Source organism: Nuphar pumila, chromosome 1 (genome assembly GCF_984573655.1).
Source record: "Nuphar pumila chromosome 1, dmNupPumi1.hap1.1, whole genome shotgun sequence".
NCBI classification, from domain to species: Eukaryota; Viridiplantae; Streptophyta; class Magnoliopsida; order Nymphaeales; family Nymphaeaceae; genus Nuphar; species Nuphar pumila.
Window position 1 is genome coordinate 29,417,383 of NC_143249.1, and position 17,480 is coordinate 29,434,862.

At 35.2% G+C, this 17,480-nt stretch overlaps 1 pseudogene; it reads right to left on the bottom strand.

Annotated features, from left to right (window-relative positions):
- Positions 1 to 992: 992 nt before the first annotated feature.
- LOC149848536 (uncharacterized) lies at positions 993 to 5,532 on the bottom strand (annotated as a pseudogene).
- Positions 5,533 to 17,480: the final 11,948 nt, after the last annotated feature.

Here is a 17,480-nt window from a genome sequence, read left to right on the forward strand (position 1 = left end):
AGTGCATCTAATGAGTTCACTGGGTTGTTATGATGTTGGGGTGTCACACCAACAATGTGGGCAGGAAACACAGAAGCACAACCAAGATCAACACTAATCAGTGTCATCCATCATGGCATTAGGCATGAGATCCAAACTGTGCAACCTTTTTCTTGATAGTGATATGTGCTTTGCAATCATACATACTTTTATAGATTTCTTACATAGGCCTCCGATATAGTGTTTGATCTGTTATAATCATAATGATAGATCCCTGTCTTAAACGGCCAAAATACACATTACTTTTAGAATATCATGAAATTATCATTTTAATGAAATATCATGATTTTATCACAATATTTATGTTTTTGTTTGCTATTCAAAATTTATTCCTTACATATTTTTTCTCCTAAGTTTTACATTTATTTATTTTTTCCAATGAAAACCTGAGGAAAACATAAACTAGCAACACTAAAGATATACGATATAATCCATGACTTACTAATAAAGTTAGCACTCTAACCTAATGAATCTGAAATTGAATATACTGCTCCTTTACAAAACCGAGGTGCCGAATGCAACCAGAAGGACCATATTTTCACCTTATCTGAAACAAATCATCTTTACTTCAAAGCTATGTCACAGGGACTCAGCCAACTGGGTGCCGCACCAGCGTCGATGCGACGAGACGCGGGTGCAAGTGCAGGTGCGGCACCCGGTGCAGTCAACCTGACCCTGGGTGCGTTGACCGCACTCAGGGTTATATATATATATATATATATATATATATATATATATATATATATATATATATATATATATATATTGCCGCACCCCCGCACCCACACCCATGTGACATAACTTCAAAGTCAAGCATCACCAAAATCACTGATATTAGGAGGCCGACTTGGAGCTCTAACAGGTAATATGATCAGATCCCACAATAAACTGCAGCAGCGCAGTATTGACTTGAAAAAATTCCTCGACAAGTTGCTTGATTAAGGGGATCTAAATCACAACAAAGACCTGGTGTCAAGTTGTTCATCAAGTTCAGGAACAATGGTATATGATACCACTTGAAGTTTCAAATTGACTGAAAGGCAGTTCCAATTCAAGTTATTCAATCTAGATAACTGCAAAGATCCAACGATCAGCACAAATCAGCACCAACAGTGTAATACACTCTGATCTAACCTGGAAGGTATGAGTTCAAATCCAGAAGCAAAGCACTCAAATTAAGTCCATTTCAGAATGAAGTGATCTGATAGGATGAAAATTATCAGGGTTCAAATGAGATAGCCAGGCAGTTAGGTCACTCTATCATAACCAAAGGGTCTTGGTACAAATCCACAAGGGCTATCCCCCAACTTGTATAAAAAATGAGCAGCTATGTGTAGCCTAGTTTAATATTTTATCTCCACAATGTAGGATGGTCAAAGAGTGGCTGAGATGGCCGAAGACAAAATTATAGAGTACATAAATATACTTATCTGGATATTCATGTTTCCAATCCTGGAGGATAGAATAATACAACTTGTAAATCAAGATGATGCCACTTAAAACTGATTACAAAACCATCCACGGTTATCAGTTTATAAAGACGACAGGGAATAAGTGGAAATCATGGAAAGCATAAATATCTTGATAAGTAAATGACAACTATTACTGTGCTCACAATTCAATATTCAACTTACTCAGAATTAATAAGTAGCTTACCCGACTATAACAAACTACCATTTAGTATTTACTATTTTTTATTTGTGAGTAACCATTCATTAGTCAACTGTAATAGGATATATCAAAATAATACTTCACAGAAGAAATGAAAGCTGAAAACAAACAAAGAAAACATACTAGATATAGGGTTGCTTACACATGAAGCAACTTGTTCCAGCTTTTCATCATCAGACATAACCACATGCATATCCTTCTCTGAAAAATAGAAAAGATGACGAAGACCTTGAGCTAAATCACCAGCCTAAAATTAGTCCCTGAATACACAGAAAAGAATAAGTTACTAATAATCAACAAAGAAGCACAACATCTAGAAATAACAGAACTTTCAAGCATGCAAATAAGTAGAGAGGGAAACATGAAAAAAAATACATCAAAGATGCCATAGCGAGACATACAATCCTCAAAGTATAAATGTAACTCCAATGCCATTAAGATGGTGTTAAATTGTATCTAATATATATATATATATATATTCTTTGTAATACCCTATAGGGGTAAATCTGTCTTTTCACATGTAACTCGCATATTCACTTGAATATGTATTTTCTTTTTCCTCTCTTTTTTCTTTTTTTATTATTATTGAATGAGGGGTCCACATAATAGACGTTGGACCCCTCCAACGGTCATAAATATGACCGTTGGAGGGGCTCCAACATCATATGGGAGCCCCTCCTTGGGTCCCTTTGTAGTCTATAAATAAGGGGTGTTTCCCCGTTGTAATGTATGCTTTTGGAGTGTTTTCTCCCTCAATAAAAGATAACTTTTTTTATGCCTTTGTGCATTTGTGCTCCTTTGTGAGTGTTTCTTTGTGCCCTTGTGCACCTATTCTCTTTGTGTTTCTTGTGAGCTAATCAAGTCATCTTTGGACTTGATGTTCTTGAAGATATTTTCACAGATGGCATGTGAGTTTTCACAACAAAGGTAAAGAGAAAACATTCATGGACCATAAGGTAGTTTTAACTAAAGATGTGATGCAAAATTATGCAGTGCAAGTCAAAATCCTAAAAGATTGCAATTCTCGCTAATAAAAAAGGCAACAGGACCAAACTATAAATGATGATGTGTTTAGCATAAAGGAGGTATCATCTACATACTAAACTGGGAACATTTTACCAAGGGATAAGAGAAGTTAAGAAGCTCCGTTCTTCACAAATTACTTAAGAACATTTCCATCACATTCATTTTACAATGGAGTGCTGCTTTCTCCACTTGGATATTAAAACTTTTCAGTTAGACAACTATAGCGGAGATCCTTCTAATCCTATTTGCAATATTTAATGGTCTCACTACCCAAAAAGGGATAAATGAAAGCCATAATCTCCACATTTCCATAGTAAAGATATCATGGCTAGAAGTGTCACTCAATGGATAGTTACTGATGATTAGCTCCCCAGCACCTTCTTATAATTTGCGATGGAAAGAATTCATATAAACCAAAAAAAGAAAGGAAGAAGCTAAAAATACAAGCTCATCAATCAAATCAATAATGCAATTACAGAGAAGAAACTGGGGGAAGAATCCAACCAATTTCTTAACATCAATTGTCAAGAAGAAAAATGTCTCAACTCCACAAGACAAAGATCCGCCCAAGATGGAACTTATATCCCACTGAACAATATAAAAGGGAATTCACAATTTGCATTGCAAACATAGATGGAATTTAGAAATATTCTACTTTGTAACTACCATACCAAAAACAATAATCTCCTACCTTAGAGAAGTTATTTCATAGCAATAATTGACAATGAAGATAAAATGACAGTATCATACCAGTACTCGATCATTCAATCCCAACCACAAGTAGCAACTTTGCTTTGCTCCAACGGATGCCACTGACAGCCACTGCAAACGCTCTCTTGACACTTCAGAGTTCGGAAAACCTTGCAACTCTTCCAATCCCCAAACCAGCATTTTCCTTCTCCATCCCCAGATATGACAAACCGTCCGTCAGGTGAGAAATTCACTTGACAAGCATACCCAGCAACAATATTCCCATCAAATCTCTTCTTCTTGTTCAGTTGAAACCGCTCTCTTGTACTATATATCCAAATCTGATTATCCAGGCTCTGAGCAGCAAGCCAGTTCCCATTTGGATGAAGTGAGATGGATGACATTGAATGCATATGAGGCTCACTGTTATACTTTATAACAACTGGAATTCCAAATTCCCATACTCTAAGAGATTTGTCATCACTAGAAGTAACAAATCTTCTATTATTGTCAACAAATGTAATCGTGTTAACCGCTCCAAGGTGCTGATCATACTCTTGGGTGATCTCTCCGCTATTCATATCTCACTGAACAATCTTTTTATCACTCATTCCTGCAAGAAGCACATTCTGCTTGTCTTCTTCGGGATTGAGCTTAACCACATACGGAATTTTACCTGTAGAGAAGGTGGAGATCACCTTTCCGGTCTCAGTATCCCAATACTTGATGTTCTTGTCATAGCCAGCACTCAGAAATTTCATGCCATCGTTTGAGAAAGCGATATCGCGAACAGCTTTCGCGTGACCCATGTAAGTTCTCATGCATTTACCAGAGTTGAAGACGTCCCAAATCTTCACCTTGGTATCCATACCAGCTAAAAGAAGAAGGTGACCGTGTTTCGGGAAGAATCTGATAGCAGAGACACCCTTGGTGTGCCCACTCCAAGTGTGCACCCATCTCTTCGGGATGTAGCAATGACCATTCGTGGCCTTTGCATCCTTGGGAGGAAGGATCCAAGACCGCCCCTGATAATCCTTCTCTTACTTCCCATGAAAGCTACTCTTTTCAGTGAATTCTGTGACCCCACTCTTCTCCCTCTCCGCCGCCGCCTTCTTCTCCGCGTATTTCTTCTGCTCCTCAGTCAGTACCGTCTGCACTCCTTCTTTCTTCCCGGCCCACAGGCTCTTCCGATTCTTCAACAGTCATTCCTGAGTCTCCGGGTTGTCGGCCTCAGGACCCAAATCTTCCTTCGCGTCGCCGTTCTTCTGCGACTCCGTCTTCCTCCTCTTCTTCTGCTCGTAATTCGGGATGTTGTAAACCCATAACCCACTGTTCTTCTGCAATGCATCCAGATCACCAATGTAATTGTTGCCCACATACCCCGAAGGGTCTGCTGCATAGCCATACTTGTGGAACGTGTTGTACTGCTCATCGAAGAGAAACGGCTCGATCGCCGCGTTCTCGACGAACCCTAATTTGTGGTTTCTCATCCCCTCTGCAACTCCATCCTTGGCGTAGGGATGCGAGGGGCCGTAGATGGGCGCCCAGAGTTGATCGAAGGTCGGATTGAAGGAAACCGCATGATGAACGGGATCGATGGGTTTCTCGAAATCGCGGGCGAGGTTCGGATCGGCGACTCACAGAGCAACCACGGCGTCGTCTACACCAGGAGCGCAGCTCTTCGAGGGTAACGACAATCTCAACGGCGAAGATTCCGGCGAGGACGGCACCGATCCGGAATACGGTCGCCGTTCCGGGTTCGATCCCTCGCTGTTTTATTCTTGGTAATCTTGTATCAGATCCATGGCTGCCGAGAACAGAAAATTCACAAGAACGGAAAGGGAAATGCCAAAATCCCCAGAAAATTCTATCAAACAGAAACAAGTCTCGTGAATATCTGTACTTAAGAGTTTTCCAGGAAGCAAAATTCCGACGTTTGGGTAGAGATTCCGGAGAGGAAAACCTTCAGGCAAAGAGGCAACCGAGTTCACGGAAACGGAAAAAAAAAAACCCAGTTTTTTTCCAGAAACCGTGGATTTCTCGACCAACCTCGCAAGAAATCCCCAACTTATTCCGGGAAAAAGAAAGAAGCCGAAGAAACCCCAATTTACAGAGCAAAACCCTAACCCGGGAAGCTCCCCGACGGAGAAGAAAGCGCCCAAAATGAAAACCTTAATTTCTCAAAAGGTTGGGCTGGCTTCTGTAAATATGTCTAGGGTTGAGTGTGTTGTTGTAAATTCATTTTTTTCGCTTCCTCTTGTTTCTCGGATAGGTGGGTCGGAGTTTTGACCTGGTTTTGAACTTGATCCGACTCATATTATCGGATCTAGTAACTTATACGTAACCTGGCTGGGAAACAAGCCAAGCCGCTCGTGGCTTGGCTCATGTTCGGCTGCTTCATTCAAACTCGTAAAGTAAACTTGGCAAGCTGAATATGAACAGTAGGTACTTGGCTTAGCTAGGCTTGTGTAAACAATAAATATAATATAGATATATTTTACATGCATTATTTTGTAACCTTATTTTTTTAACCAGAAAACAATGTATTTTTTATATAAACAAATCCCACTTGAACTCAACTCCTTCAACTCGGGCTAATTGTGAGCTTGAACCTAACCTGGGTTGTTCGAGCTCAGCTGATTATAGGTCAAGCTGGAAGGATCTCACCTTAGCTTGGTTCAACCTGTAAGTTTTTTTTTGTACTGAAGGATCGATTTTTTTTTTTTTAATATTTGGAAACGAAAAGAGGCAGGATGATTCCATCTAGGGTTGCAAATGGGTCAGATATAAATTGGGTTAGGGTTGATCCAGATATAATCTCACCCTTTTCTAATATTGGATATATAGAAACGGTAAAAACAGGTCAACTAGTTAAGTATACTGGTTTTCATGTGAAGCAGATAAAAACGGATTGGGTCAGACCTAGTTCCGCCCAAATCCGATGATAATCTGACCTGTTTATAATTGAACATTATTTTTATGGACTATTACCTGCTTGAAATACTTTTGGTCTGGTTGAAATTGGAGAAAGACTCGACCCATTTTTTTTTTTGACAAAGAACCCTCGCCAAGAACTGGGCCACTTAATGCGCCTGCCCTCCTGTGAGGTCACTGACCCAAGCCTTTAGGGAGCCCACCGGTTAAAGGCACCTGCACACCCAGTGGAAGTCAAACTTGGGACGAAGAGTCAACACCTTCGCCCTAGGCCGACATTGAACACGTGGTCTTTTTAGACAACACGTGTTAAATGTGTTAAATATGAACCTGTTCATTTAAAAAAAAAAACTAAACTCGATTTATCAATCTTTGATGAGGCTAAGTTCCAGCTATGGAACTAAACGAGGGCTCAAGCTCAGTTGCTTATGAAATGAACCAAGCTAGAGCCAAGCTTGAACCTATTGCAAACAATGTGGTTCATTTTGCAGCTCCAGATCCATATTGAAACTGAGTAAACTCATATCCAGACTCAAGTCAAAGTTGTGCCTCATTTGGACCAATGTCCAGTCAAACCAGGTGTACTGGCTGCTGCAGCAAACCTTTCCCCGTCACCAATGGCTGCTGGGGAGTACTTCTAGCTTCGACCTTGCGGCAAAGGATGCTTCCCCAGGGTTTCGAACAAGAAATAAACATATTCTTTTTATGAATGATCAACGCAGTTAATTAATCTTGACATTTACAACTGAATTAATTGAATCAAACACAATAGCGTCTTATGTCTAAAATAATCAAATTTCTCACTCGCATTTGATAAAAGTCAATACCCATAAAAGAGATGGTTAGATCAATCGTGAGAAACCCTTAATCTCCGAAATAACTGATCAACATGTATCATTTAACATCATAACATAATAGCCATGCAATAAATCTATTCAAATTCTTAAATCACATTTGATAAAAATCGATGCATCTAAAATAATGATTAAATCAAACACAGGAGCTTAAAAATCTAAGATAACAAGTCATGCTTAACATTAACTATCCAGATTTCAAAATAAAAAAAAATGTTTCTTGTTATTCTTTAATAAAAGCTCATGTATAAACATTATTGTTTTGATTCGCTCACCCAATCAAGGTGGATCAAGCACATGCATGAGGTGCATCCAACATAGTCCTATATGTTGTCCATCATCTACGTGAAATGGTCAAAGAACCCTATCTCCCGGTTAGAATAAAAATCACAACCACAGAAAAATGGATAGCCCATAGTGTGCACCTTTCTTTGGACACCAAACCATACACAACTCCTCTAACAGGGGTTCTTCACTCAAACTGTGCAAGAGAGATGAAAGGAAAGAGAGAAAAAGTTGAGAAAGAAAGAGAGAGCTCAAGAGAGATGAAAGGAAAGAGAGAAAAAATAGAGAGAGACTTGAGAGATATAGAAAGAGAGAGTGGAAGATAAGGTAAAAGGGTGAGAGGACTTAGCGTGAGTTGCCTTCCTTGCCTAGCTCTCTCATCACATGGAAAGATGAGAGGGGCGTCCCCTTGTTTCCATATGGTTCAAACCAAACCAAGCAATTACTCAATCCCTAATTTTATTTTTGACTTTATATTTCTTTCATAGAGAGTAGAGGGAAGGTCGATCCACCCTTCCTCTATTCTCGCTTTTATACATGTTAAGTCCACCTAAGGTGGATTTTGTGTTGTTTAAGTAAGAGGGCCCACTTAGGAAGGATGCCCCTCACTTACCTAAAGTATATATATATTTTTGAATTAGGTGACACATGTCACCAAGAGAGAGAGAAGGGGGTGACCTTCATCTCTTGGATAGATGGGTCCCACTAGAGGTCGAGCCACCTTATCCCCTACAAATAAAATTATATTAATTTTTTTTCATAATTCCAATTAAAATTTTGGATTTGGGTTTCCTTTTTGGTTTTGGGATCCTATTGGATTCTATCCTATTTGGATCAATTAAACAATTCCAATTCATATCTAGATAGATTTTGAATGCCTCTAAGGTCTAATATCCATTATCCAGTATCCAGTATCCAAACACCAAATCCAATATAATTAGATCAGATCCAATCTACTTCTATAATGGATTCTGGATTTACTCGAGATCTAGATCCAACAATTTCAATTATGAAGTTCAATTTTAGGTTAATTCCTTGAACCTTTAATTTTTTTTGAGTATATAAATATTTTAAAAATTCATTTTCTTCAACTGCTATTTATCAAAATTTAAACTTCAAAAATTGGAAAAAAAATCTCCTTTATTGATTTAATATTTCATTGAAATTTTACAGGTTTTACAGTTAATTTGAATTTGAATTTCATTTAAAATTTAATTTAGACTTAATTCAACATGAATTTGCATTTGAAATTTAATTTAATTTGGATTTGAATTGAATGTGAATTTGAAATTGAAAATTAATTTAATTTGGATTTGAGTTGAATGTGAATTTTAATTTAAAATTTAATTGAATTTTGATTTGAATTAAATGTGAGTTTGGATTTAGAATTAAATTAAAATTGAATATAGATTTGATTTAGAAGTTAATTTGGATTTGGATTCAATTTAAAAATTAATTAAGAAATTTAATTTAGTGAAACAAGTAAGTAGGATCCCAAGCGTGGGACGCCCCCATATATGGGCTCATCCTACGTGGCTAAAATCTACTACTTACCTAACTTCTAATGATCTAGGATTCTACACTAATTAAGGTCAAATAAATTAGTTAGTTTTCTAATTTGAAAAGTAAGCTAATTAGTGGATCTAAGATATTAATTTTAGTAATATAGACCTCTAGGGTGGAACACCCCTTAGGTGGCCCCCTCCTAAGTGGTTGAGAGTCCATTTTGGAATGGACTCTGATTGAAAAGAAGGATCCAAGGAGGTGGGTCGTCCCCTCCTACCTACATTTTCTTAATCTAAGTTTAACTATGATAAAAGTCAACATATCAATTAGTTTTCTATTTCCTATACAAGCCTAACTTAGCCAAGATATTTAAAAGTTTCTTTAATTTTGTAAGAAGCCTAATTAGCTAGAACTCTAATAAAAGTGAAATTAGGAAATAGGAAAGACTTAGGATAATTACCTATTGGGATTGAAAATCCCGTATGGTGTCTATAAAGAGATCCCATTCACATCCCCTATTCTCTTATTTCTCATTATTTTCCTCTCTTCCATTAGCTCTCTCCCTTTTCTTTTCTTCTCCCTATTCCATGACCCTTGGAGGCTTGGTGATGGTGTAATTGTTCCTTCATTATTGATGCAGCCAAGAGGAGAAATGTAGTCATCAAGGAAAATATGCTTTCTATAATTTTAGTTTTCAGTTTTAAAGTAGGCGCATTCTAACTATGGGTGTATGTATGATGTTAAGAAGCATGAGCATACTGAAATATGATTCTCAAATATATAAATAGGTATATGTATATCATCCTAGATCCACCTAAGATCTGATATATTTTAAGATACAGAGGTTTTAATAAACTAAAATCCATTTTCAGAAAACCATTTTTGAGAAAAGAATATATTTTTGTGTGATTCCAAATATAGATCCATGAAGTGATTTATGATTCTGTATTTTAGCATGTTGAACATGTTTATGTCTTAATTGAATTCAGTTTTGATAGATAAGAATATCATTAGAGGTTTTCATAAATCCAAAATAATTTTTAGAAAACCGATTTTAAGAAAAATATGGTTTCTCATGTAAAACATTGGATCTTGCATTTGATTCATAGTATGAATTTGATCACTATGATTACAACATGTTTGGATATATACATGTATGTATATGATATGTGAATCAAAATCAAGAAATACATGTTTATGTTATTTTCTTTATAAAAAACATGGAATATGTATATATTTTTTGAAAATGCATTTTTTAGATAACTAACACATATATGTATCTACAATATTCCTTGTAGATAATTAACATATATATGCATCTACAATAACAATTCTAGATTTAAATTCATTGTATATTGATCATGACAGAATTTACATTGACTAATAAATTTTGTTCATGTAGTTTCAAATTTGAAACTCTTGTTTACATATATGTCATGGTTTAGAAAATGAACCAGTTAGACATGAATGAAATCCAAAATTGAACAAGATGAACACACCACTTGTTAGCACACAATGTGTGGATGCTATACGTTTGTGCATTCAGTTGTGGATACATCTGAACTCATATGCTATAATTTTCTGTTATAAGGCTAATGGATTGCATATTGCATTTACATGCTTGAATGAATGATGATATTCAATATAATGATTTGACATGCAACATTAGCTTATTACATACAATATGATGCTATTAAATACATCATGATGAATTATGTAATGTTTTATGTGCTATGAGAAAGATATGTATGCTTGCATAAGTGAATGCTCATGTATGAACTTATGGTTCAAGAAACCAATTTAATGTTTTGAGAACAACTTTGATATGTTTCATATTTTTATGTATGATGTTCTATAAGACATGAAGAGACATGCATGCATACGATGAATGAATTTGTGGTTCAAAAACTAAAGTTGTGCCATAGGTACACTAGTATGCGTGGCAAGTGATGATATTGTGTTGCAAGACATGAAAATCATGCATGCACATATAATCACTTATGTGTGAGCAATGGGTTGATGAGAACCCATATGATGTTGAAAGTGCACTAAAATTATAAATGAACACATATACACATAAATTGTTGGTTATCATGTTCACAAGCAAGATGCTCGAATGGTTTGAAGGTACTTGAGAATACTGAATGGGTTATGAACTTGTTGAGCTAATAAACTATGTAACTACCATGATGAATAATATAATGCTTATGACTGAAGGACAATGTGCAAAGTTACCCTGAAGGAGTACTTGGGTCCTTGAGTCATTGAGTGATGAATAATATGCAACACATATGATGAATGCAATCACCTACTTAATAAAAAGAACCTAATAATCCATTCAGGTTGGCTTACATTGAAGGGGGTAGGCGGTATGAAACTCTATTGGACAACCAAGTATTATTTGAGAGCAACAACGTCTCACTGACTCCCGAGTCCTCGGAGTTAGGGGGCCAGAATTATCAATGTGTCTTAGGTAGTAGGTTCATGTCTTCAGTAGAAGTATTATGGTGCATCTGATTTGTTGCCACCACTGAAGGGTTTTCTTTCTTGGTCACAGACCGCCTCAATGAAGCTGATTTAGTAAGTCACTCAAAGAATTAAAATACATAGCATAATAAATACCCGAATGGTATCTTCTGTCTTGAGGATTTAACCTGTGTGTGCCCCCAGGAATGGTAAGAAAGATAAACAAAAGCTTGAAACATAAACATATGTATTATGTGAAAATGTGTGTGAAAATATGTCCTAATAATTAAGATGAATAATCATGAAATTATTCTTATTCTGTGGTATGTTGCATAAAATTAATGGTTATGCATGTTCGAAAGATTTCCTTATAATTTAATTATTACATTATGAATATTATAGATGATGATTAATTACATGTCAACCTAGTTTCATATATGCATGGTTAGTTATGGTTTTTTGTACTAAGACTCATCGTAGTTTGACCCCTTACTTTACCAATATTTAGTTAATGAGTAGGATGCTAGAGCGATGATGGAATGCTGCAGAGAGTACCAATGACCAAATTCTTAGATCTTAGATCATTTTGGGGACAATTTATGAAATAATTAAACTTGTATTTAATTTGATTATGTTTCCTAATTAATTTTATTAAATTCATGGATGTTACTGTTTAATTGCTATTTGGATATCGAATTCTCGAGTTAGAACCAAATCATGAGTTGGAGCTGGACTCAAGTCCAATACGAGAATTGGATCTAGGTCTCTTGCTGAATTATCATACCTGTAACTCGCTCAAATTTTTTAATAAAAAATAAATAATTATTTTTTACTGTGCTTTCAATATTTACCTGAAAAAGGGTTTTTATCCTTTGTTGCCTCTTTCTTGAACTGAGTTTTAATGGGCTAATATACACTCACGTTTGCGTTCATGTGGGCTACCTAGAGTTTAGTTCGAGTAGAGCAATGCCATAAATAAGACCTTGCATTAATGAAAAATATTTTTCTCATATGTTTGGGTTATAGATTTTGGAGTGTTACATATCATATCAAGAAGGTCTTGATTTTATACATATAATGTTACCAACAAAGATTTTTCCAGTGAAGAGTTCCTGCATCCTTTGTCAAAGTTAACTATAGCTACAAAAGTCATTTAAAGAAAGGCTAAAAGTTTTATTTTAACGACTTGTCAAAAAATAACTTGGGTGATCATTTGAGCAATTTCGTGAAAAGCAAGAGTCATCTTAAATATTTGAAAACTGAACAGGCTAAACATAAATTTTCCATTCATTAAGCGCATACATGCAAATTCTCATAAACAAATTTTGGCTTGTTTCATTTATGGAATCAAGTTCAGATTTTCCATAATAAAAAATTTGCTTGGATCCATGCCATTGAGGAAAGTGAAAAATGTTAGTATTGTTTGCGTGTGTTTATATATATTTCAAAATTGATAGTGTTGTTTAAGGTGTTTTAGGCATTTAACTCATTTGGACATTGCTTATTGATGTCTTCTTTTAAATCGTTGTAATTTTGAAAAGATTTTTATATGAAAAGCATGTGAAAACCAGACATCAAATAATAAAAACCGGTTCTCACTAGTGGATGAGACCGGGTCGAACTCAGGGAACGAGAATATTTCGTATTCAAGTACACAAATCTAAACTATTCTTTATTGCCGAATTATTGAAATGTAAAAATGTTCAGAAAAGTAAAAACAACTAACTATTACAACAAATGAATACCCTTCGCAGAGGGCGTAAAGTGCAATATTTACAAACCCAATTAAAATTCCTAATTCTAAAAATAAAAGCAAAAAGAAGCTTTATTCTTCGTACTTCGTGTCACGTAATCGCTTCCGCTCCAGTCCTGTGCTATCCTGCACAATTCAAAGGAACACGAGCAGTACCACAGATCGAAATAGAAATTGTACTAAACAACTTATTTAAATGCTAAAAATATTATGACTAAGCACTTTTACAAACTAAATTTAAAATCAAAACTAACTAACAACTAACTCAATTAACTAACAAAACATTAAACTAACTATGAAAACAAAACAAGAAATCAATAAAGGAAACATGAATTAACTGTGATAAAAGAACAAGAATTTGAAAAACAACATTAACTCCAAGAATTTAAAGAAAACAGGAATTTTAATGCATAAAAAAATGGACAACAGGGAATTGGAAATAGAAGAAATAGGAATTGAGCTAAAAACAAAACTGGAAAATGACAAGTAAAGATAAAAATTCAGAAGCAAACAAATCCAAAGCAAATGCCTACAGAAAATTAAATGTAAAACAAGCAAATGAACACAGAACAATAAAATCAATTAAAGGAAAGAGAGTAAACATGAAAAACTATTAAGAAAAACAACTACATCAAATAGACAGAAACAAAAACTCAACGAATGTGAAACATTAGAATAATAGAACATGAAACAGGAAATTAGCAGCGTATACAAACCGATGAATGCAAAACTAAAAAAAAAAACAAAATTATGAAAACAGTAAACACGACATCAAATACAGCAAAAGAGGGAAATCAATGAATGCACAAGAAACATTTAACTAACAGACATGAATTAATTTTTTTTTTTTTAAATGAAAACAAACAAGATATTTGCTGAAATGAAAAACAGACAAAACTAAAAAATTACAAGAATTTAACTGATCAAATGTTATAGACAAAAACAGAAAATGAAAGAACAATCAGTAAAAAAACAGGAAATCAGGAAATTCTATTTATTTTCCTTTTCGTTTTACAGTTTTTTATTTATTTTCATTTTACAGAAACAGCTAGAATCATAAAGAAGAAGCTGTTGAAGAAGAAGAAATAGAAGATGAAGATCGGAGGAAGAAGAAGAAGAAGAAGATACAGAGGATGAAGAAGATCAGAAGGAAAAGAAGAAGAATATGAATCGGAGATGATGAAGAAAGAAGAAATCGGATGAAGAAGAAATAAAGAAGAAGAAGAAGTAGGAGAAGAAGGATACTCAGCACTCACCGTGAACCTGAGGGAAGAGGTGTTGTGGCGACCTCCACCACCACTGCCATCGCCGGAATAAGAAGCTTCCACCACTGCCGCCGGCTGGAAAGAAGAAGAGGAAGAGGAAGAAGGAGAAATTAGGGAAAAAGGTAGCCACCGGCAATGGTGGAGGGAAGAGAGAAGAGAGGGAATAATGGGGAAAAGGGGAAAGACGGCTTCAGCCGTGAATGAGAGGAGGCGCCCGATTTTTTTCTGCTTTTGGGGTTTTAAAAACAACATACCGGTTTGAACCGGTTTGTAACAGATGCAAACCGGTTCAAGCCGGTTTGTTTATTTATTTTTTTAAAATTCAAACCGGTTCAGCCGGTTTATTTATTATTTTCTTAATTTTTTTTCAAAAAACCCAAACCGTGTAAACGGGTTGGTTATTTTATATTTTTTTTTTCAATTAAAAAAAACAAAAACTATGTAAACTAGTTTATTATAAAGTTTTCAAAAATCAAAACTTATTTATAAAGAAACTAAAAAAAAACTATTCTACTAATTTTTCTTTTCTAAACAAAACAAACACTTAAAATGAAAAAATAATTTTCTATATTATTTTTTTATTTCATTTTAATTGCAAACTAAAACTAAACTACTTATAACAAAAACTAAAATATGTATAAAAATGTAAAAAATAAAACTATTTTTCATGCATTTTCTATTTTTAAATCATTTTAGCACATTTACTAAAAAACTAACATAAAATTGGGTTTTTGAAACATTATTTCATAAAATCATGCATATTTAAATGTTAATAAACCCTGAAATATATGCATGATCAAATACCCCCATGCTTATGTTTTGCTAGTCCTCGAGCAAACTAGAAAAATGCAAGAAATCAAACTATCACCTAACTCACTTTCGTAGGAATCACGGTTGCATTTAGCTCATGCAACAAGCCCTTTCAACCCCTGGGTTACCTCAGTGGACGAGTAAGGTCTCGTGAGGGTTTGCAGTGATGCTACCCACAAACATCTCTGTCATGTATGCATAATATTACACATCCTCACAATCAGTAGATAATCAAAGACTTTATTTTCACAAATATTTCCTGTTATTTCAAAATCAAAATATAATTAGAGTCTTTTATGCACCACCACAGAAAAGAATTTCTTTCACTTTTCTAAAATATCACAATTATTTATGTTTTATTCTTAGAAAATCCAATAAAAACATATTATTATTTAATTATCCTCACTCATATGTTTTCTGCACAGGTTTTCTCAATCACACTTCTAAGCATTGAACTTTTCTTTCTTTTTAAGCTCTTTTATCTCTTTTTTTTTCTTTTCACGCTTTTTCTTTTTGCGCACTTATTTTTCTCATATAGCTTGCGTGTGGTATGCTTTTATGCCTTGTGCAATGTCAATATCTTTTATACTTTTTTTCAATACATATCAAAAGATATCAACTAAGACATAAAAGTGACTTCCTTCATTCACCCTTATAACATGAGAGTCAAACATTTCAACTTGTATCTGTTCTCAGTTACTTAGGATCATGAAGTTTTTCACTCTCCTTTTCGAAAATGGAATTAAAAGTTTCAACTTACATCTAAGTTCCATCTACTAAGGATTGTGAAATTATCCAAACAACCTAACACATGCTATATTTTTTTTCTTTTGAGCTCATTTTTTTACGCTTTTGTTCATTTGCTTAGTTTTTCAAAAATAAAACTGTGCATATTCATATTTATGATTCAAAATAAACTTTAACATGTATCTATCATCATTTCCTCGAAATCCGCATAAACAACCATAATTTTTAGATCTATGTCAGAAAAAAAATTTCGTGGGGCTTAAAAATCCTCTAAAAACATCAGATTTGAAATAACATTCATATAAGTTCAAACTCTTTCTTTAAAAATCTACTTTTTATGAGAGATGTGTAAACATGTGCAAGAACGTAAACAGAAATATCAAGGTGTGCACTCTACACCCTCCCCCATGCTTGAATGACACTGTCCCAGTGGCACTCCCCCATGCTTGAATGAAACTAAGTGAATGCACATGAGAGAAATAAATGAGGGAAAAGAGTAGAATGACCTGACATGAATTAAAAATGCACGTTCTATGAATGTAATGAATGCAATGTATACATGACAAAACATAAAACTCATGAATGAAACAAAAACAACATGAAAAACTCATGAAAAAGTAAAAACAAAATAAAATCTATAAATTCTAATCAAATCTAATAATATACAAGATATGGGTTGCCTCCCATAAAGCACTAAGTTTCACGTCCCCAGCCAGACGGATCCCTGGAAAAACCCTTCATCGTCCATGAGATCAATGGACATGAAGTCAGACTCAACCGGGCTCTATAAAGAAAAGAGTGTCATCTGTAACACTACGCACTGTGTTTTCATCCCGTCTACCTCTAACTGTATGATCATAACTCTCTCGACGTGAAGAACAGAGATTAGTCTCATCTGAGAGACTGGTCAAGAATCGAGAGTCTAGGACCGACCGAGTATCAATGAATGCTACTTCAGACAAGTGGTGAATATGATCAGGCTTGACTTGGTCAAGCACCTTCTGCATCTGTACCTCTTGCTTACTAAAAATTGGTGATCCTAAAGGCTGAGAAAATGAGGCTTTATATGATGAAAATGTATGCTGTGAGTAAGGCCCCTTCTGTTGAGGTATCATGGAGATCGACTCGTCAGTAGAAATGATATGAGGTTCATGAGTCGATTCCTGAGTGGAGTGACACGCCTTCCCATACTGAAGGGGTGTAATAGATTTGACTTGCTCATGATGTGAAGCAGTGGGTTGCAAGTCAAATGACATGGAATTCTCTCCCTTGGATGTGACAACAAAATGACTAGATGGGTTCCCTTCGCTTTGCCTACTGAAAGTCTCAACCAATTGTCCCATTTGAGTCTCTAGCTTGGCTATTGACTGCGTATGAGAGCTCAAAACTTATAATATCCTATCTTGGAAGGATTGACTAAATGAAGGCTCATGA